The sequence below is a fragment of the Symphalangus syndactylus genome, chromosome 5, assembly GCF_028878055.3.
Source record: "Symphalangus syndactylus isolate Jambi chromosome 5, NHGRI_mSymSyn1-v2.1_pri, whole genome shotgun sequence".
Lineage (NCBI taxonomy): Eukaryota > Metazoa > Chordata > Mammalia > Primates > Hylobatidae > Symphalangus > Symphalangus syndactylus.
This window is the reverse complement of record NC_072427.2, coordinates 106,501,523-106,523,509: the sequence shown is the minus strand read 5'-3', so window position 1 is coordinate 106,523,509 and position 21,987 is coordinate 106,501,523. Positions and strand designations below refer to the sequence as shown.

The window sequence follows — 21,987 nt, the reverse complement described above, 5'->3', positions numbered from 1 at the left end:
ATCTGAGGTCAGGTTTTGAAAACTCCCAAATTTGCAGTAGGCCTGGAAGAAGTATGGGTTCCCTGGAATTCCTACTTGCAGCAGGCATCTAAGATGTTGGAAGTCTTGTGGAACTGAGCTTTTAACTAGTAGGGTCTATGCTAACTCCGGGTAGTTAGTGGCAGAATTGAATTCCATTGTGGTATACCCAATTTATGTCAACATTTGGAAAAGTGGGTGTTATATGAGAAAACCAAGCACAATCTCATCACTTTTGCTATATAAAGTAACCAAATTAAAGGGGTGAATATTCTTTCATGTTTACGGGTCTCACTCACAGCATATGGGAATTTGATTTTACCGAGATTATACAACAGATTGAGGGGTAGCATAACAACTACCTTAGAGTTCTTCCAACCACAGCAATGATGTCAGATACCTAGTGTTTAAAATAATACTTGACATATGTCCAGTATTGATTTGCTTCTTGACAGTTAAGTTTTTTCATTGGGTTTACTGTGTATACAAGCTAAAAACTTATTTCAAAAGATTTAAAATATTGAAGTCATTTTAATGTTAAATAATGAAAGTAGGCAATACCCATTTTTTCTTTTTTTGAGACGAAGTCTCACTCTGTCATTCAGTCTGGAGTGCAGTGGTGTGATCACAGCTCACTGCAACCACCACCTCCTAGGTCCAAGCTATTATCCTGCCTCAGCCCCCAGAATAGCTGGGATTAGAGGTGCTACTAAGAATGCTTGTTCCCCGGTGCCATAAAGAAATAACACTTGAACATACATTTCATTTCCTCAGCAAAGCCCTTTTTTTTTTTTTTTTTTTTTTTTTTTTTTACTTTCTGCAGAAAGGGTACACTTGGCAGCAGTTTTGCCACGAGAGTACACTAAACAAAGGATACAGGGTCATTATAACCTGACACATCAACCCTACTGCTGTGTCCAGTTTCCATTGGCTGGAAGGGGACCTCACATTATGTATTTGTCCTGATTGGCTAGCAACTCAGAACTTTTAAAAGAGGCAAAGGCAGAGGAGAACAAAGGAAAGAGGAAGTAACTTTTGGAATGCTGAGAAAGGTAAAAACACCTTCAAATAAGGAAGAGGAACAAGCTATGGCCTAATACTTGCTTGGACCAGTATAAGCATGCCAGGGCAGATATTTAGGCTAAATTGTGGGAGCTAAGAACATAAAGTACATTGATTTATTTATTATGGCTAGAAGATGTTTAAGAATATTAGCACAGGTCTTTGAATAAATTTTGCTTCTAAGAGAAGTTACTAATTATTCCTAATTAGATGGGGAGGAAAGTCTTTGAAGAGGAACCTCTACTTTACTTTTTATAGTGCCCATCACCACACCTGGGTAATTTTTGTATTTTTAGTAGAGATGCAGTTTCTCCACATTGGCCACGCTGTTCTCCAATTCCTGACCTCAAGTGATCCACCCACCTCAGTCTCCCAAAGTTCTGGGATTATAAGCATGAGCCACCATGCCTGACCAATATCCATGTTTAGATTGATAAAGTCCTTCCTCTATGTCGTATTTTAGACATTGGTTCTACAAAGGTGATAAAAGAATCATCTAGCTGTTTATAAAATCATTTTGGAATTTTATAGTTGAAAAATGCTTTGTTTCTATAAGCTGTCACCTTGTAAACATAAGGACCAGAAGATACCATGTATAAATTTCAAATGCCTATTTTCTGTATGTATTAGTTTGTTCTCACGCTTTCAATAAAGACATACCAGAGACTGGATAATTTATAAAGTCAAGTTTTAATTGACTCAGAGTTCAGCATTGCTGGGGAAGCTTCAGGAAACTTACAGTAATGGCAGAACGGGAAGCAAACATATCCTTCCACATGGTGGCAGGAGAGAGAAGAATGATTGCCCAGTGAAGGGGGAAGCCCCTTATAAAACCATCAGATCCTGTGAGAACTTACTATCACGAGAACAGAATGGGGGAAACTGCCCCCATGATTCAATTATTTCAATCTGGTCCCTCCCACAAAATGTGGGGATAATGGGAACTACAGTTCAAGATGAGATTTGGGTGGGGACACAGCCAAATCATATAATTCTGCCCCGGACATGCCCAAATCTCATGTCCTCACATTTCAAAACATAATTACACCCTTCGACACTCCCCCAACATCTTAACTCATTCCAGCATTAACTCAAAAGTCCAAATCCAAAATTTCATCTGAGACAGAGAAAGTCCTTTCTGCCTATGAGCTTGCAAAATCAAAAGCAAGTTATTTACTTTCTAGATACAATGGGGGTACAGGCATTGGGTAAATACACCCATCCCAAATGGGAGAAGTTGGCCAAAACCAAGGGGCTACAGACCCCATAAAGTTCCAAAATCCAATAGGGCAGTCATTAAACATTAAAGGTCAAAATGATTTTCTTTGACACCATGTCTCACATCCAGGGCATGCTGATGCAAGAGGTGGGCTCCCACAGCTTTGGGCTGTTCTGCTTCTGTGGCTTTGCAGGGTCCAGCACCACTCTAGGCTGCTTTCATAGCTGACATTGAGTGTCAGCAGCTTTTTGAGGTGCATGGTGAGAGCTGTCAGTTGATCTACCATTCTGGGATCTAAAAGATGGTGGCCCTCTTCTCACAGCTCCACTAGGCAGTTCCTCACTGGGGAAACTTTGTGGGCACTCCAACCTGACACTGCCCTGGCAGAGGTTCTCCATGAGGGCCCTGCACCTGCAGCGAAATTCTGCCTGAACATCCAGGCATTTCCATATATCCTCTGAAATCTAGGCAGAGGTTCTCAAATCTCAATTCTTGTATTCTGCACACCCACAGCCTCAATAACATGTGGGAGCTACCAAGGATTGGGGCTTGCACTCTCTGAAGCAACAGCCTGAGCTGTACCTTGGCCCCTTTTAGCCATGATTGGAGCTGAAGCAGTGGGGACGCAGGTCACCATATCCTGAGGCTGCATAGAGATGGGACCCCCCCAAAACAGTTTTCTCTCCTAGGCCTTTGGGCCTGTGATGGAGGGACTGCCATGAAGGTCTCTTACATGCCCTGGAAACATTTTCTCTATTGTCTTGGTGATTAATATTCGGCTCCTAAGTACTTATGCAGATTTCTGCAGCAGGCTTGAATTTCTCCCTAGAAACATGGATTTTTCTTTTCTATTACATTGTCAGGCTGCAAATTTTTCAAATTCTTGTGCTCTGCTTTCTCTTGAATACTTTGCTGCTTAGAAACTTATTCCACCAGATACCCTAAATCATTTCTCTCAAGTTCAAAGTTCCACAGATCTCTGGGGCAGGGGCAAAATGTCGCCAGTCTCTTTGCATAGCAAGAGTGACTTTTACTCCAGTTCTCCACAAGTTTCCCATCTCCATCTGAGACTGTCTCAGCCTGGACTTCATTGCCCGTATCACTATCAGCATTTTGGTCAAAGCCATTCAACAAGTTTCTAGGTAATTCCAAAGTTTCCCACATCTTCCTGCCTTCTGAGCCCTCCAAGTCTCTGGGAATTTCCATACTTCTCCACATTTTCCTGTCTTTTTCTGAGGCCTCCAAACTGTTCCAGCCTCTGCCTGTTACCCAGTTCCAAATTTACTTCCACATTTTTGAGTATCTTTATAGTAGCACTCCATTCTTGGTAACAATTTACTGTATTAGGCCATTCTCTTGGTGCTTAAAAACATACTTGAGACTGGGCAATTTATAAAGGGTAGAGGTTTAATTGACTCACACTTCCATATGGTTAGGGAAGCCACAGGAAATTTACAATTATGGTGGATGGGGAAGAAAACATGTCCTTCTTCGCATGGTGGCAGGAGAGAGAAGAATGAGTACCCAGTGAAGAGAGAATCCCCTTATAAATCCATCAGGTCTCATGAGAACTAACTCACTATCATGAGAACAGGATGGGGAAAACTGCTCTGATTATTTAATTATTTTCACCTGGTCCCTCCCATAACACATAGGGATAATAGGAACCATAACTCAAGATGAGATTTGGGTGGGGACACAGCCAAAGCATATCACTATACTATGCAAATTCTCCTCTTCTCGTTATTGTTGTATTTCAAAGACCTCAGAAAGTCTATGGGTTGGAAGGTGTGTCATTTTGTTTTCCTTTTTAAGGTAAATCCAACAGCTACTGAGACACTATTTACCTGAAATGGAACAGCCTTTGCATGCAGTCTCAACTTCAAAGTTAACAAATAAATATAAATAAATTTTAAAAGCCCTCAAAGATGGATATTTAACTATTAACTAAACATGTTTAATAGTTATCATGGGGGAAAATTCACATTATGTATTATATATGTAATACATAAACACACTATATATAATTTCCTTTTTATTGTCATTATTTTCTGGTCAAGTAATCTTCTACCCTCTTTTTAAGACACCACAAGTTAATGATTGATAATTTGGGAGAGACAATACCACTGAGTGTTTTTCAGGTTGTGAATCAGCTTTAAACCTAAGGTATTGCTCTGAACATGTGGCCATTGACCCTGGGGCTTAACCATAACTCAAATTTTGCTGAGCTTCAAACACTAGTTCTAGTGACAAATGGAACAAACTCTACAAACTGCTTCACACAAATAATGCTTTTGGATTGCTTGTTGTGCTCACTTGCAGAGCTGAGAGAACCATTTTTCTTCTAATCCTTATGGACAAAAATGCATTAGTCTTTCCACTTCTAATCCAATCCGTGCCATATTTCCTCTTGTGAGTAAATGGTTTTGTGGAGTCTCTGTTGGTCATTATGACCCCTGGCTTATGAAAGCTTCTGTGCTATTCAGAACTTCTATATTCTTCTGTAACCTTCAATATAGCACTTTGTCTCTCTGTAAATAACAGATAGTTCAGGATAAAGATATCTTAATCTTATCATGACTTGACTTTATATAGCTATTTAAACATAATGTAATATGTGCATAACTATATATAAAAAATAAAATGTCAAGGATGTTAAAAACAGATAGAATATATAAATAAAATAAATATTATAATTGTTTAAGAAGAAGCGTAGTATATGCTCTAAAGATAGACTACTAGACAATTTGACTCCTGTCTGTGTCTATACACTTAACAATTATAAAATGTATACCCATTGAAAACCTTCACTTAGTACTGTATTTATCAAACCCTATGCACTTTCAAAATTTATACCAATTAACACCCCACAAAATGGTTATTACTCTTAATGTCATTTTACAGATGAAAAAGCTGAGATACTGACTGACTTAAAACATAACCTATAACATCATAAAATTTCAATTTCTCCATTTGCATAGAATATGTGTGTTTAACAAAACTTTTCAATATATCTATGTTTTACAAGACATTTTAAAATTTGTGGAAAGTAAGTTCTAATAAATTACAATGTGCATAATATTTTCTTGATCATGGTTTGTGCTCAAAGTAAGTGGTTGATTATTTAAGGAATTCAAATAGAAAATGTATAGCTATTTTTAAGGACTGTGAAACATTAGAAAGTTTTTACCCTACCAGAAATCTAAGTAGGTATCTTTTCAAAATTGTATGAATTACAGTGGAAGATACAAGACTCCTGAATCAGATACAAAGGAGAGTTTATTATTATGAACAATCACCATAGCTGGAGTACTGGCATTTCTGCACCAGTTCCTGAGACCCAGTTTTCATAGGGTAATGTGAAGAGGGATAGTTAACAACCTGCATAAGTGGTAAGCTTCCTTACTGCAGAAAAATCCCGAGTTTATATATGCCCATTATTTTTAACTGTGCAGTTAGAATGTTTATTTTTTGCTCTTCAGAAGTAGATACTCTGTATTTTCTAAGGCTCTTATACAAACACTTTTAAAAACATAGTTTGGAAAAAGGTACAAATGTGTCCTCATTTGTAAGATAATGCATAAATGTAAGAAACCACCAAGAATTTTCACCGTAACATTCTTTTTAAAATTATTTACCCTACACTGCACTGATTTGGGTAGTGTATATTTTTTAGAGAGCCAAATATTTTTATTAGTTTTCAAAGTAGATGTCTCCTAGTCACTACCTACCTGTGAACCCGTCTCTACAGCAGTAGAAGTATGAATGGTACATCTATTCAAACAAGAGAAATGACATAAAAAACTACATTGGTTGGATATCTTGTGTGTCATTCTCTAAGTCCCATGCTGATTTTAAGCATAACCATATCAGCTTAATATAAAACCATGGGCTTCCTAAAATTAGAGAACTTAAAACAATGGAGACGAAGCTACATGAAAGAGACACTGGATTAATAACTATGTGTAGCTTTAATGAAGGTTGGATAGAAAACAATGATTGCTAAAAGCCTAAGTCAACAGGATTGATACACAGATTGTTTACAGAAGCTATGTATACTATCAATCCATTGTCTTGAAAACATTATACTCAAATGAATTTAGTTGAAAGAATATACTTATAAGTTTGTCACCGTTAAGGAAACCAACAACAGATGGCACAACACCCAGAGACTAGTACCAGTGTTAATCCACTACTCCCCTTAGGTCTAGAGTATCAAAATAAACGAGGTAGATAACATTGCAGCCCTCTATTTTTCATCTTTCATGGTTTCACCACCTTTTTCTATGTTAGTAGGCAGCTCATCTTACTAGAAAAGTAGGGTCTACCTTCCAGGCCTTTGATTTTTAGTTTGGCTACGTGATTTGCTTTGACCAGGTGTTAGTCCACGTGATGCATGCAGAAATCTAACAACACATTTGAGTGTTTGAACTTCCAGATATGCTCTTCTACCATCACTGTGAGAGTATTCCTGAGCCAGCCAGCTGGAGGGAAAAACAGGAGGAGCAGGGCTGAGTCGCACCAGTCATATACGCGTGGCCATCTTGTATCATCTCTAATGCTATTTCATCTAAGTCTGAAAGTGGAGAAATCTTGAGAAAAGGGAATTGTACAAAGAGAGATAAGAAACATGGAAACTGAATGAATCTAAAAAGGTAAACAAGAATTTTTTCCCAACAGAGATTCTTAGTAAAAGACAATTTGTATATTTATGTCCAATATTTTCTCCCATATTGTCATTACTGAAAAGTTCTACAACATATCTTAGGAATACTCAACTGTTTTTGCTTCGATCTTTCAAAAATGGCATGCAATTAACTAGTCAATTCAAATTCTTCACTTAAGGAAAGTAGAAAACAGAGAAAGTGATTTACAACTTAGTCACAATCACAAGATGACAGAATCAATCAGCTGATTCTGTCATCTTCTCCTGGGTGGTAGCACTTTTCCTGTGAGGTCATTATCTTGGAATCAACAGTATCTATTTCTGAATTCCAAAGAATAAGATAATTAAATGTACCTTTAATTCAAATAAAAGACAAACTGTTTTTCCATCATTGTTTAGTAAATTTTCTTTGAATGAAGTATGGTTTATTTTTATTGAAATATGTACACAGGTTAAACATGTGATGTTTGCATATTAATTATCTATTATTTTGTAACTTTTCTATTATAAGAAATAAGGTCTTGCTCTTAGTTGTCTATGCATTTGAAGTCTGTGCAACTTCTTTCTTTAATATTGGACAGGCTGGGCGCGGTGGCTCACGTCTGCAATCCCAGCACTTTGGGAGGCTGAGGTGAGAGATCAGGAGTTCAAGACCAGCCAGACCAACATAGTGAAACCCCATCTCTACTAAAACTACAAAAAATTATCTGGGTATGGTAGCGGGTACCTGTAATCCCAGCTACTCAGGAGGCTGAGGCAGGAGAATAGCTTGAACAGAGAGGCAGAGGTTGCAGTGAGCTGAGATCGCACCACTGCACTCCAGCCTCGGCAACAGTGCAAGACTCCATCTCAAAAAACAACAAAAAAATACTGGACAAAAGATAATGTACAATAGCAGTCCCTTGACCTTATTTTTAAAATAAAAAATGGAAGATTGTAGCTTAGCTGGGGAAACAGTATAATTGCAAGGTGGCAAGTGTGTCAGCTCAGCCTTCACATTCTCTGGCCATAGAACACAGATTGCCAAATTTTAAATTTAATCTGGGAATGTACCTTGAACAACTGTGAACAACTGTCTTGGAATGTGCCTTGCAGATAAACCCCTTTATTCAAAGGACACTAGTCTACTGGCCTATGTCCATAATTTGATTGATTTTGCTCCTCTGTTTCTCCAGACCCACATAGATGTTCTATTTCTTGACTATTTAAAAGTCTCTTTTGTTGGACTCCACATTTCTGTGATTGTAATGGGAAATACAGCTGTCTTCTGGTTCAACCTCTCAGACTCTAATCATAGTTTTAATAACCAAAATATATGTAACCAAATTACATATATAGGTAACCAAATGGTTACCAATATGTAACCATCATTGGTGCTATTGTGAAAATCACATGTCAAAATAATTTACTATCACTTCAAAATACTCCATAGACAGAGTAATTTGAAAAGTAAGTCTATTTTGTTATAATGAGTCAGCCACAAATACTGAGTTAGCTTAGCACTAAAAAATGGGATAGTCTTGATTACATTCCTTCCATAGTGTAGTGTATGCATCTGTATGTATATTGTCTGTTTTCTTCATACTTTTTGTGTCATAAGCACAAGGGACAATAGGAATTTGATGATTTCATGACCTGATCTAAGCCATTATGATTATATTGAGCCATGCCTTGCAAAAATTAACGTTGAAAAATGAGATCATTTATGAGATGAAATTATGATGTAGCTTTGAAAATACAAAGCAATTTTATGTAGTTTTTAAAAAGTAATTTTACACTCAAGAGATCTGAATCTTTCTAATTGTAAGGTGAGTAAAGGAGCAAAAATAAAACATGTTCACATTCTTTTGAAGAAACCTCCACAATAGACCATTGTATGTAATGATTCCTTAGCCAAAGGCAAATTTCTTCGAATTTCTTCCTTTGGCCTCTACAATATACGGAACACATACACACCGCCAGATTTTTAAAAAATTAGAAAGGATTAAAGGAATTAAATAATTAAGTTATTTAAATATATAAATATATATAGCAACAAAGCTATATATATTTAATATATATATATATATAGTATATATTATATATAATATATATAGCATATCATTATAAACTGAATATTATAAAATGAATATTAAAAGTTAACACAATTCCTTTTTATTTTAAAGTCATAAGACATATACCTAGATAACACGTGCATCAAAAGAAATTCAAGATGAAATTTACAACTCTCAAAAGTAATGAAGACCATGATGGTTTATGATAAAACTATTGGTAAAAGCCAAATTTCACTCAGTTTATAAAGTGTCTTCATAATCAAACAGAAAAATTAAAGTAGTTTTATGTTCAAATTAAGATGTTAGAGAAAAAATTCCCAATTAGCTAAAATTAATTTAGAAAATTTAGATGAAGATTTAAAATAAAATTAATAGATTAGAGAAATGAAGGTTAAAATATATACGAATGCCGTATTTGCCACATTTTGAGCACCTGGTAATTGCTTCTGGTTCCTAATGAAACAAGAGAGTTCCCTGACCCCCTTGCGGGACTTGTGACAAAGGTGTGGCTCCTTTGCTTGTCTGTCATTCACTCAAATCCCTTACAGAACAGGGAGCATGCAGATGGGCAGGTGCAGGAGCCAGGGAGCGTCCCCAGCGGAACTTCTCCCGACGTTCAGACACTCTCCTCTTCTCTCCTTCTGTGATGTGCTGCTCTGCCACTCTGCACTCTGCTGCTCCTCTGTTTGTGGAGCTTGGGGTTTATATGGGCGTGGCGGGCCAGAATGGTCTTGGAAAAGGCAATATTTGAGCGTGAAAACAGGAATGTCTGTTCCCATTTAGGGCCACGGGTTTCCAAGCTTGATGGTGGGGTTTTTCCTGGGCACCACCCTTTTCTACCCAGTATTTCCCTGCGTCCTGTCTGTATCACTATCATTTCCTTTTTGTTTTTCTCCTGTGTGTGTGTGTGTGTGTGTGTGTGTGTGTGTGTCCATGTTTATTCTTTCTTTTTGTCCTAATTTTTTCCTTTTTCTAATCATGCAAACTCCTAGAAAATTACTTAAAATTGTAATTCACGGATATGTCAAAATAAAAAAAAAATTAACAATGTAGTTTAAGGATAAAAGTGTCAGTGATGAGAATGAAAGTTCTGTAAGCATAGAAATTACTTAAAATGAATGAGGAAATTCAAGTATAATATGTAATTAAGATTATTACCATCTCGCTGAAAGCATTTGTAATATGTAATTATCAAAAAATTAAAAATAGTCACTGGGAAAAAATATAGAGCATTACAGAGAAAAAATACAAGATGCACGTACTTTAAATTTACACACTAGAAAAATGAAAAGAAGAAATTCTACAAAATCTAAAAAAGAAAAAAGTTTGTGCTTTTATTTATGGAAACAAAAGTAAATAAAGAACACTTTCATGTTGTATTAGTCTTCTCGTGTTTCATAACAGATTGTCACAAAGCTGATGTCTTAAAACGACGCATAGTTTTTCAAACTTCCATTTCCATTTCATGATCAAAAACAAGAGGTCCTCTTGGCAGTCCTCTAAATAGACTCTATTACAGCATGGTGAGCTTACTTCCCCAAGGGTAAAAACGAAGAGTGTCTCTGGTACAAGAGGTAGCTCTGTGCATAGATACTGTAACCTAAGCACAGGAGCGACACTAATTTCCTTCACAGTATTCTATTATTAGAAACAAGTCACAGACTCCTTCCACATTCAAGGGCAAGGATTTATACAGGACTTGATATTTTCTGAGGATTGACAAAGAAATAGTATTTAAATAAGAGAAGAAAAATGTGTTCTGATATTATGTTAGTAAAATAGCATTAAACACAAAAGGCGTAAAAAAGGGGGGAAAATCACGAAGCGGGCTACACACTGTGAGACTGAACTGGTTGTTAGAAAAATAGAAGTTTATCAGAAATAAAATAGGGTTCATTTTAACTCATGAATTCCAATCTCCTTTTATATGTCACTTCCTAAATATTGTAACTTGTATCACTTGATCCCCTAGCTTTTCTATACTTTCTAGTTCTTCTTTTTGATATGCCCATTATACATATAATTAGTTGATTAATATTTGTATTCTAGCCTTAACTGCAGTTCCATGACAGGAGGTATTAAACAGTCACTACTATCAAGAAATATATCTAGTATGTAACAAAAGCTTAATAAATCTTTAGCAAATTAAAATTAAAACAGGCTGGGCGCAGTGGCTCACGCCTGTAATCCCAGCAGTTTGGGAGGCCAAGGAGGGCAGATCACAAGGTCGGGAGTTCAAGACCAGCCTGGCCAATATGATGAAACCCTGTCTCTACTAAAAGTGCAAAAATTAGCCAGGCATGGTGGCAGGTGCCTGTAGTCCCAGCTACTTGGGAGGCTGAGGCAGAAGAATCACTTGAACCCGGGAGGAGGAGGTTGTAGTGGGCCAAGATTGTGCCACTGCACTCCAGCCTGGGTGACAGAGGGAGACTTAGTCTGGGGGAAAAAAAAATTAAACAGATTACAGAATGAAATACAGTGAGAGGAAATAATTAGAATATCAAAAAATAAGCTATTGAGACTCTTCTTAATAAACTTAGTACTAATGAAAATAAATATTATTGCTCTAAGTAGAATTTCAGACCTTTTTAGTTTAATAAATATAAGAAAACAAAAGAATTTGAACTAATATATTTCAGGAGAGTTTGATTAAAGCTATCATATTAAAGTTAGGCTGGAAATTTCAGATGTTCAAACATGTATTTTTTCTTTAATCAAGGCTTTCTAGCTGCATCTACTCTATTTATTCAATATATACTTGCACATTCTTAAGATATCTTCAATTAAGCTTATAAAAATATGGATTTACATTTGCAGCATGATTTACTTTTCAGGATTGATCTTTTAAAATGTGTACAAATTTAATATCTGATAAATATTGCAATATTTTCTAACACTGCCAAAATATAATTGATATCATGAAACATCCATTTAAATTACTCAAATATGTCAACAGGCAAAAATACATTTAGTAACCGCTGGTTATACGTCAGTACGTAAAACCATGCTTTAAATAGACCATTTTGTTCTTTAAAAAAATTATCTGTAGTTTTCTCTGTGGAAACTATAATATTAGAGAAGATTTCTCATAGAAGGAAAAAGAGGAGGAAGTAAAAAGGAAGAAAAGAAGGAAGGAAGAAATTAAGGAAAACAAAAGGGAAAAATGAAAAAAGAGATAACAAAAGGAAGAAAAAACACAAGTATCCTACACAAGTATACAGCTCATTGTACTCTAGTGAGATGAGTGAATTATAGATACAATAACGTAATAATAATTTTTGGTGTTTATTTGAAAAGCAAATGCTGCCTTTCTCTATATCAGCTTATGTTGGATATCTTATTATCCTAATCAAAAGTCAGTATAATAGAAGAGTAGAAAGGAGTACTGAAATGGGACTGAGATAAAAATTATTTAAATGTAAATAAATAATAATTAGGGTGTAGTGAGTGAAGAATGAGGTGAATGAAGAAAGGAGCATTAAAAAGAATAAAGTATGGGCCAGGCGCGGTGGCTCACGCCTGTAATCCCAGCACTTTGGGAGGCTGAGGTAGGAGGATCACAAAGTCAGGAGATCAAGACCCATCCTGGCTAACACGGTGAAACCCCATCTCTATTAAAAATACAAAAAAATTAGCCGGGCGCGGTGGCAGGCGCCTGTAGTCCCAGCTACTCGGGAGGCTGAGGCAGGAGAATGGCGTGAACCCGGGAGGTGGAGCTTGCAGTGAACCAAGATGGCACCACTGCCTTCCAGCCTGGGTGACAGAGCAAGACTCCATCTCAAAAATAAATAAATAATTAAATAAAGAATAAAGAATAAAATATGATGAATATAACTTGTTGAAATATAACTCGAATTCTCAAATAGCATTAATATAGCAAAAAAGTCAAAATACAATAGAATGCATAATAGTTTCAAATTATGACTAAGTTGATTGAAGACAGTGAAAGAAATGTGGAGAGTAGTAAGAGAAATTAAAATAAGAGAAATAAAGAATGAAGGAAATGAAAGCACAGATCATGAAGGAAGAAATGAAAAGGGAAGTAAAATACAGCAATGACAATAAAAACACTAATGAAGAAAATATGGGTATGTCATAATGGAAAAAAACATTAGAAAGAACAATCTGAAAAATATTGATGCCTCTGTAAGGAAGCATGAAATGGGGAGTTGGAATATTGTAAAGGTCTTTTTATCTCCTTCTTGTTACCTAGGCTGAGTGTTGCAGAGTCCTAACTGAAGGAAGTTGGCTTCCCCAAGACAGTGAGACATCTTGGAAAGGCTGACTCTGACCGGCAGTGACCATATATCAGTTCCATATGACAGAATGTCTCCTTCCAATGGATGTTGATCACCTTGTCACCTGTTGCCTAAATGACCTTGTCTATTGTCCATTATTTTGATGTATCCAGAGGGGCAACAAATCACTCTCCTAGATGCACGATCATTCTCCTGGTAAATGAATTAGGCTTACCAAAGAAACGTACAAAATCCCATCTGAGAATGGTCAGTTTTCCAAGCTGAACTACATCATGAAGTAAACCTCAAGATCAAAAAAGTGATCGAAATTCCTTTTTTTTTTGAGACGGAGTCTCCCTCTGTTGCCCAGGCTGGAGTGCTGAGGCGCGATCTCAGCTAATTGCAAGCTCTGCCTCCTGGATTCACGCCATTCTCCTGTCTCAGCCTCCCAACTCAGCTGATATTACCACAGGTCTTGATATAACTCAGCCTTTGGAGGCATCACTCGGGATGGTAACAGACATGGCTAGCCTTGGAGATACTTCTCATTTTAAAATCGCTTGCCAGCTTTTGGAATGGAACTTATACCATCAGCACACCTGACACTCAGGTCTTCCAGACAGGCTAGAACTATACATTGCTTCTCTAGCTTGTCAACTGCAGATCCTGGGACTTCTCAGCCTCCACAATCATATGAGCCAATGCTTTATCACAAATAAACGCATGTGTGTGTTTGTGTATATATATATATATATTTTTTTATATATATATATATATCCTGCTAGTTATATTTCTTTGGAGAACCCTAATATATGCTAATATATTATGGATGCCAAAAGACTTCTTTCAAGTCATGTTATGTTCAAATATAAATAAAAATCTTTAAATATAACTTTACCTTTGATATCTTGGGAAGTTCCTTAGATCAGAAGACGTTTTCTTGAAAGTCAAAGTAAATTACACATCTTGCAAATTCTAGATCATGGCTGACACGTCAGTCTGGATACAGAAACTTGCTTGTCTGTTATTACCAAAAATAAATAAATAAATAAAAACCTCAGCATCTTCTGTCAGGTTATAAATGTCACCTTGTGATAACATTGCCTGTTCCTTTGCAGGAGCCCTTCTGCATTTGTACATTGTTTCACACACAATACGAAATGTCATAGGCCTGATTGGATTATCAGCTCATATAAAATACAGTAATATTTTATACTATATATAGTTAATATATTAATAACTAGCACTTCTTTTGTATGTTTCTTTTTTCTTTGTCCCATTAATGTGCTGAAGTGATTAAAAATATTATTACGATGTGTCATCAACTTTATAAGAATTACTCATAAGCCTAGGCGTCAAATTATCCTTTTCTGTATGACAATTTCCATGTAAAAATCCCAAATATAATTGTAAGACAAACTTCATTAAACAATGCAATAAATATTCAGAATGATTCAATAGTCAAATATCATAACAATACAGAAACTTTACCATACATTTTACCTCTAACTTACGTAATTCACATTGATAACAACACCAAATGTCAATGGAACAGCTGAACTGGAACACAGAAAATGCTTCCTTTTGTGTAAAAATGCCCTTTTCTCTTGCACCATTTTAATCCGTTCGGTTCATTAAGTTAGTCAGCAGCCCATAAAAAGAGGTTGGGGTAAGTTATTCCAGAAGGAGGGAGTAACATCAGTTCCCTGCAATCCCACGTTCAGTGATTATCGATGGTCATTACTATCAAATGTAGAACTGACTCAATCAAGTAAACATGGTCATATTGAATACTGATATGCAGGGCTGGAAAACCAGGAATGAAATTGCTAATGGGATTTCTCAGTCGCTGTCATTGTGCACTAATGTAGAAATCAATAATTGATTTATTTTATCATCTTGCCTTTTATAACCCTCAGTGTTACCTCACAGAATTCTGGTTAGATAAATCTTATTCTGGACTTAAGTAACATATCTAAAACTTGAATAAAATTTTAAATATTCTTTCTAATTTTCATTTGACATATAGAACATAAATTTAACAATTTCTCAAAATCCCTAATAAGAAAATTTTGACACATCATATAAGTTATAATAAATTATGTAATTACTTCTAATATCTCATTCATTCAAATGAAAAGTTTACCCTAAATGTGGTCAATAGGATCATTGTTCTGTGATTATGTGTTTCTGTAAAGGAAAAAAAAAGTTTTTCTAATTCCATATTTTGAAGAATTATTCATAGATGCCACAATATAATATTTGAAATTTGATTTGAAATAATCACTGGGGCATTGAAGTGATATAAAGCACAATTTCAATAAATTGATACTTTCTGAAGGGGATAAAGAGGTTCACATATAATTTATCTATTTTATAGATATTTTGCCACCACCTTTCATAATAAAAGCAAAAACAAACAAAACAAAAATGATGTGGTTAGTTTACCATCCAGTAAAGAAACATTAATTCTCAGCAAATGTCTCAAACTACAAAATATTGACATTAAATAATAAAATTGTATACATCTATTTTTCCATTTTATTAGTGGCAAACTTTTTGTTAAAAATCTTAAACAAAGCGATGTAAGCAAGTGCATAAATATATATGTTCTCCATGTAGCAATTTGCCACTAAAATGTATCTTCTTAGTAGATTATATGTTCGAAATTAAAATTCTCTTTTCATTTCACCTTTTAACCCTGTTTTGAAAATGAGTTATGTAAAGGTAACTGGAATGGCTAAACTATGTCCCCAGCATTTATATGTTGAAGTCCTCACCTCTAGTATATTAGACTGTGACTGTATTTGAAGATACTGCCTTTAAAGAGGTAATTATGTTATAGTAGGGTCATTAGGGTGGGCTCTAATATAATAAGTCTGGTTTCCATACAAGAGGAGGAGATCAGGACACAGACAGAGAAACCTCAGAAGTGCACACACAGATTATCTGATTACACAATGAAGTCTGCCCTCTGCAAGCCAAGGAGAGAGGTCTCAGGTGAAACCAAATCTGTCACCATCTTGATCTTACGCTTCCAGCCTCCAGAACAATGAGAAAATCAATTTCTGTTGTTTAAGCCACACAACCTAGGGTATTTTATTATGATATTTAGAGAAAAGAAACACAGTAACTTTTCCAAATTTTTTTTCTCCTTCACATAATCACCTTTTCTATTAATATGTGTAGTTGTCTGCTAGGACTGCCATAACAAAATACCTGAGACTAGGTAATGTAAATAACAGAAATTTATTTTTTTACAGGTCTTGAGGCTGGAAGTCAAAGTTAAGGTATTGGCAGGTTTATTTTCTCCTGAGGTCTCTCTCCTTGACTTGCAGAAAGCGTCTGCCAGATGTGTCCTCAGAGGGTCTTTTGTTTGTGTACGCATCTCTGGTGTCTCTTTCTCTTCCTATAAAAACACTAGTAATATTGAATTAGGGTCTCACCCGTAGGACCTCATTTAAGTTTAGTTACCTTGTTAAAGGCCATGTATCTAAATATAGTCACTTTAGCTTAGGGCTTCAACTTATGAATTTGGGAGTCAGCACAATTGAATACACAAAATATGCATATGCAATGGGCACTTTATATGTTTATTTGATTATAAACATACATTTTTGTATTCAGGAAATGAGAGATGGTCAAAAATTTGCATAAAAATGCCTGATTATTACTATTCATCCAAAATCTTTTTACTGTATTATGAATAATCATTCTGTAGATAGACTTCATTCTACTGTCATTTCAAAATGCAGTGCCAGCTTTTTTAACTCTCCTCAACATAATATCTGCCTTTTTTAAGATTCAAAACCATTAATATCATGTCTTTATTATATGATGGATTATTCTGTAGCCCTTCTTTCTGACAGTACCTCCCCACTCACTATAAACATTTTTGTTTTTTAACTGTAAAAAAAAATCAAGCATGAATTTTATTGAAAATTGACTCCCATTTGAGTCTCATGAGCTGTGAAATATAGTTTGGATACAAGGATGAAGATAAATAGTTTTCATTTTTAGCCTACAGAAAATAATTTGTTCTGCTCTTGGAACTAGTAAATCTAAAAAACACCCTGACATAAATTCTCTCTTCTTTTAATAACAATGAGCATTTAAGTGGATGGGTGAATTCCTTTGGACTCCTTGTGATTTATCAGAACAAATCATATTAAAAATGTAATGATCCAGACAATATTTAATATTAGTCATTCATTTAGCATTAAACACTGTATCTAGGATAGGCTTTTAAAATGAAAACAAAATGTAAAAATCATTCATAAATAATTGCTGAATCTTGAATATTTATTCTCTCAATTATTATTATGTATATTTCTTTGTTCTTTAATTTTAAACTGAGAGAATATGTTTAATTACTCTGTGGAAAGGTAGGCCTATAAAGTTTTAGTGTTGAACCCTTCTTATTATACCCTATAATTGACTTGTTTAGTTTAAAATTGATGTGAAAATAAGATGTTGCCATGACAGGTGTGTATTAAAGGTGAAATGACTGGTATCCTTGCATTATTAACATTAACTACACTGATCTAATCATATTACTAATTCCTACACATATTTTCACTCATTTATATAAAATCAAGGAAGCTAAGTGGTCTCTGATACTAATAACTGCCCTGAGAATCCAAAGACCTTAATATGTTTAAGACAGGCTTGAGAAGATAAGGGAGAGCCTTGGATAAACACACAATGAGGAGTAGAGTCTAAAACCTCTACATATATTCTGTCCAAAAAGATTTACATATGCACTGAGATAAAGAACTAGAAAAATAAAATTCACTTCTTAAAAGATAATAAAAAGGAGATGTCTCTGTTTCTCCATGGCTTAAAGTGTTGGAGAAAACTCTTTCCAAAATCACACAAGTACAATGAGCTCCTCAGGGAGTGCTGTGGCCACTAGTTACATCACTGTACACTCCCCTAATAAAATATGCATATTTAATTCTCTACCATTAAAAACTTTAATCTACAATTTAAACTCTGTCCAAATAAACTTCTATTTCCATATGCTTTCACCACTAAATTCTGCTCAAATTTGAAAAAGCAATAAACATTACAGAAACTTCTCCCAAAAACTGGGAAAAAGAAAGCTCTTCCCAACTTATTATTTTATAAGGCCTTAATACCAAAATTTAATAAGGAACAGAAAGTAAAGTGATAATCCGTTTTTTTCAATGAACGTAAAAGCAAAATCCTAAACAAAAATTTTTAGAAAATCAACTCCTACGACATATAAAACCAATAGAGAAACCAAACAAAAGTATATTATATTGACCAGGATTTATGTAGGGCTGCAGTGGTAGATAAACTTTCAACCACATTATCAAAACATAAAGGTAAAAAAAAATAGGATGATCTTGATAGATGCAGAAAAAAAATCTAAAATCTAAAATAAAAAATGTAGCATCTGTCCATTAATATAAATCTTCTCAAACAAGAAAAGAGCAGGGATACTCTGTCCCAACAAAGGCTATTTACAGACAGAGACACAAACAATGTGAGGAATAAATAAAACACATTAATAAAAAATATTGAATGCTTATCATTTGGGATCATAGATTAAACAAAGATGACTGCTGTAACACTTTTATTTGTTATGGTACTGAAACTCAAAACCATTGTGTTATATCAAGAAAATATAAGGTTAAATAGTATTATATAGGGAGGAAATACTCGAATTTTGATAGAAAAAAATAAACTTTTATTTTTCAAAATAATTCGATTACCTGCATAGAACACAAAAGGTTTTCTGAAAAACAGCAATACAAATAAACACGATATCTAAACTCAATTTGATTAGTTTAGGCCTGAAAAAAGAACCTCAATTACATTTTTGTATCTGTCAGTAAAATTAAAAAATATAATTAAAATATATTAAAGTTAAACATGTAAACAAAAACAAGGATATATAGTTATCAATATAACAATGATCTAAAATTTACCCAGAGAAAATTTTAATTCTCAGCGAAGATTATTAGAAAAGATCTAATTATGTAAAGATAATTTGCTTATGGGTGTGAAAGACTCATTACTGTAAAGGTATCAATTCTCTGTTAATTGATAAATTGAATGCAATTTAAAAATTTTTACATGGTGTTTACTTATAAAGAACATTGACAAGCTGAATCTGAATGTTATAGAAAAGCAAAATAATAATGCTACCAAGACACTGCTGAGGAAGAGTAAGCAGGGTGGCCTGTCATTCTAGTTATCAATCTATTATAAAAACTACAGTGATTAAAATATTGTGTCGTGAACATCATCATTTTTAAAAAGATCTATGATAGTTATTGGTGAGCCCAGAAATTCAATATTACTTAGAGTGTATAAGAAGTAGAGTGTGTTTCAAAAGTTTAATTCTAACATTGGCGTAATAAATTCATATTCCAATGTAGTAGTAAGGAGTTGATGCCACCTTTCAGCTGCTGGAACAATGTCAGAGGATGCCTGCTAAAATTCAAGTTTTAAATAAGGTCAAATGTCTCATCACATGCTATAAAAATGTCAAGATTTTAATTGAAGGTCACTCATTATAGCAAGAATCTGTAATATCTCATGTTAAATAAAATGAGAAAATCAACAGATACTAAAACTAAGATGACAGAAGTATTTAAATGATCACAAAAGAAATTTAACACAGCTATTATTAACTGTTTCAACAAGCAATTACAAATTCATTTGAAACAAATGGAAAGAAAAAGAAAGTATAGCACAGAAATAGACACATGAAAAAACAGAAGATTAAAAATGTGGAAACTTTAAAACTGAAAAATTCAATAGACAAAATAAAAATACATGTAAGTGTATTTGTATACTGAATATTGCAATATTAAAGAAAATCTAAATAAATAGCACCTCAAAGTTTATACATTGGAAGAATTGTGTTGAAGATGTAAATTCTCCCCAAACTGAGAGAAATGTTCATTGCAATTCCTTTGAAAATCCCCCTAAGACTTTTCTAGACAAGCAATTCTAAAAGTTGTATTGTAAAAGTTGTATAGAAATGAGAGGAAATAAAAATAGTTAAAGCAATATTTTAGATAATAAAATGGGTAGACTCACTCTAGTCAATATGAAAACTTAACTATATAGCTACTGTACTCATGACGGTACCGTTTTAAGAGGTAGAGATACAACAAAGATAAACAAAACAGAATGGAGTACCCAGAAATAACTTCCAAACAAGGACAGCCAACTGACTTTTCACAAAGGTACAAAGCAATTCCTGGAGTAAGCATGGTACTTTTAACAAATGGTGCTGAAGTCATTGGCTGTTCATAAGGGAAACAAAAAACCACACCCTACATTAATATTAAATAAAAATCAATCATAAATTTACATATTAAACATGCCTTGGTTCAAGGGATGGAAAGTCACTAGTAAGGATGGCAATGCCAGTGGAACCACATTGCTTGAGGCTCTGGACTGCACCCTACCACAGACTCGTTCAACTGACAAGCCTTAGTGGTATTGGTACTTTTCCTGTTGCCCAAGTGGAGACTGATGTTCTCAAACCTGGTATGGTGGTCACCTTTGCTCCTGTCAATGTTACAACTGAAGTAAAATCTGTAGAAATGCACCATGAAGCTTTGAGTGAAGCTCTTCCTAGGGACAATGTGGGCCTCAATGTCAAGAAAGTGTCTGTCAAGGATGCTCGTCCTGGCAACGTTGCTGGTGACAGCAAAAACGACCCACCAATGGAAGCAGCTGGCTTCACTGCTCAGGTGATTCTCCTGAACCATCCAGGCCAGTTCAGCACTGGCTATGCCCCTGTACTGGATTGCCACACGGCTCACATTGCATGCAAGTTTGCTGAGCTGAAGGGAAAGATGGATATCTGTTCTGGTAAAAAGCTGGAAGATGGCCCTAAATTCTTGAAGTCTGGTGATGCTACCATAGTTGATACAGTTCCTGGTGAGCACATGTGTGTTGAGAGCTTCTCAGACTATCCACCTCTGGGTCACTTTGCTGCTCGTGATATGAGACAGACAGTTGCCATGGGTGTCATCAAAGCATTGGACAAGAAGGCTGCTGGAGATGGCAAGGTCACCAAGTCTGCACAGAAAGCTCAGAAGGATAAATGAATATTATGCGTAATACCTGCCACCCCGGTCTTAATCAGTGGTGGAAGAACAGCCTCAGAACTGTTAGTTTCAATTGGCCATTTAAGTTTAGTAGTAAAAGACTGGTTAGTGATAACAATGCATTGTGAAACCTTCAGAAGGAAAGGAGAAGGTTTTGTGGACCACTTTGGTTTTCTTTTTTGGGTATGGCAGGTTTAAATTATTAGTTTTTAAAATCAGTACTTTTTAATGGAAACAACTTGACCAAAAATTTGTCACAGAATTTTGAGACTCATTTAAAAAGTTTAATGAGAAAAAATTTACTATTAGACTTTTAGGATATAACATAGGGAAAAACCTTTACAACCTACAGTTTTTAAAAAAAGTTTTTATATATAACACCAGGAACAAGATCAGTTAATAAAAAAAGATAAATTGACTTCATCAAAATTAAAATATTTTTGTGCGTGCATTATTCTGTAAAGAGAATGAAAAGACGAGCTACAGACGGAGAAAGCATTATAAAAGCACGTATCTGAAAAAGGACTTATATCTGGAATATGTAAAGAACTCTCAAAATGCAACAATAAAAAAATCCAATTATAAAATGTCCAAAGATACATAGAGGCAGTTCACTGAAAACAACATTCTT

General features: G+C 34.9%; 1 long non-coding RNA gene and 1 pseudogene across 1 annotated transcript; one reads left to right on the top strand and one right to left on the bottom strand.

The window, feature by feature from the left end:
• Positions 1-3,692: 3,692 nt before the first annotated feature.
• LOC129481817 (uncharacterized) lies at positions 3,693-14,908 on the bottom strand. The gene is made up of 4 exons (XR_008657522.2): positions 14,772-14,908; positions 14,156-14,278; positions 6,628-6,783; positions 3,693-4,830 (listed from the first exon to the last, which is right to left on the bottom strand). It is a non-coding gene; the product is annotated as an uncharacterized lncRNA (long non-coding RNA).
• Positions 14,909-20,620: 5,712 nt separating this feature from the next.
• Positions 20,621-21,376, top strand: LOC129481818 (elongation factor 1-alpha 1-like; annotated as a pseudogene).
• Positions 21,377-21,987: the final 611 nt, after the last annotated feature.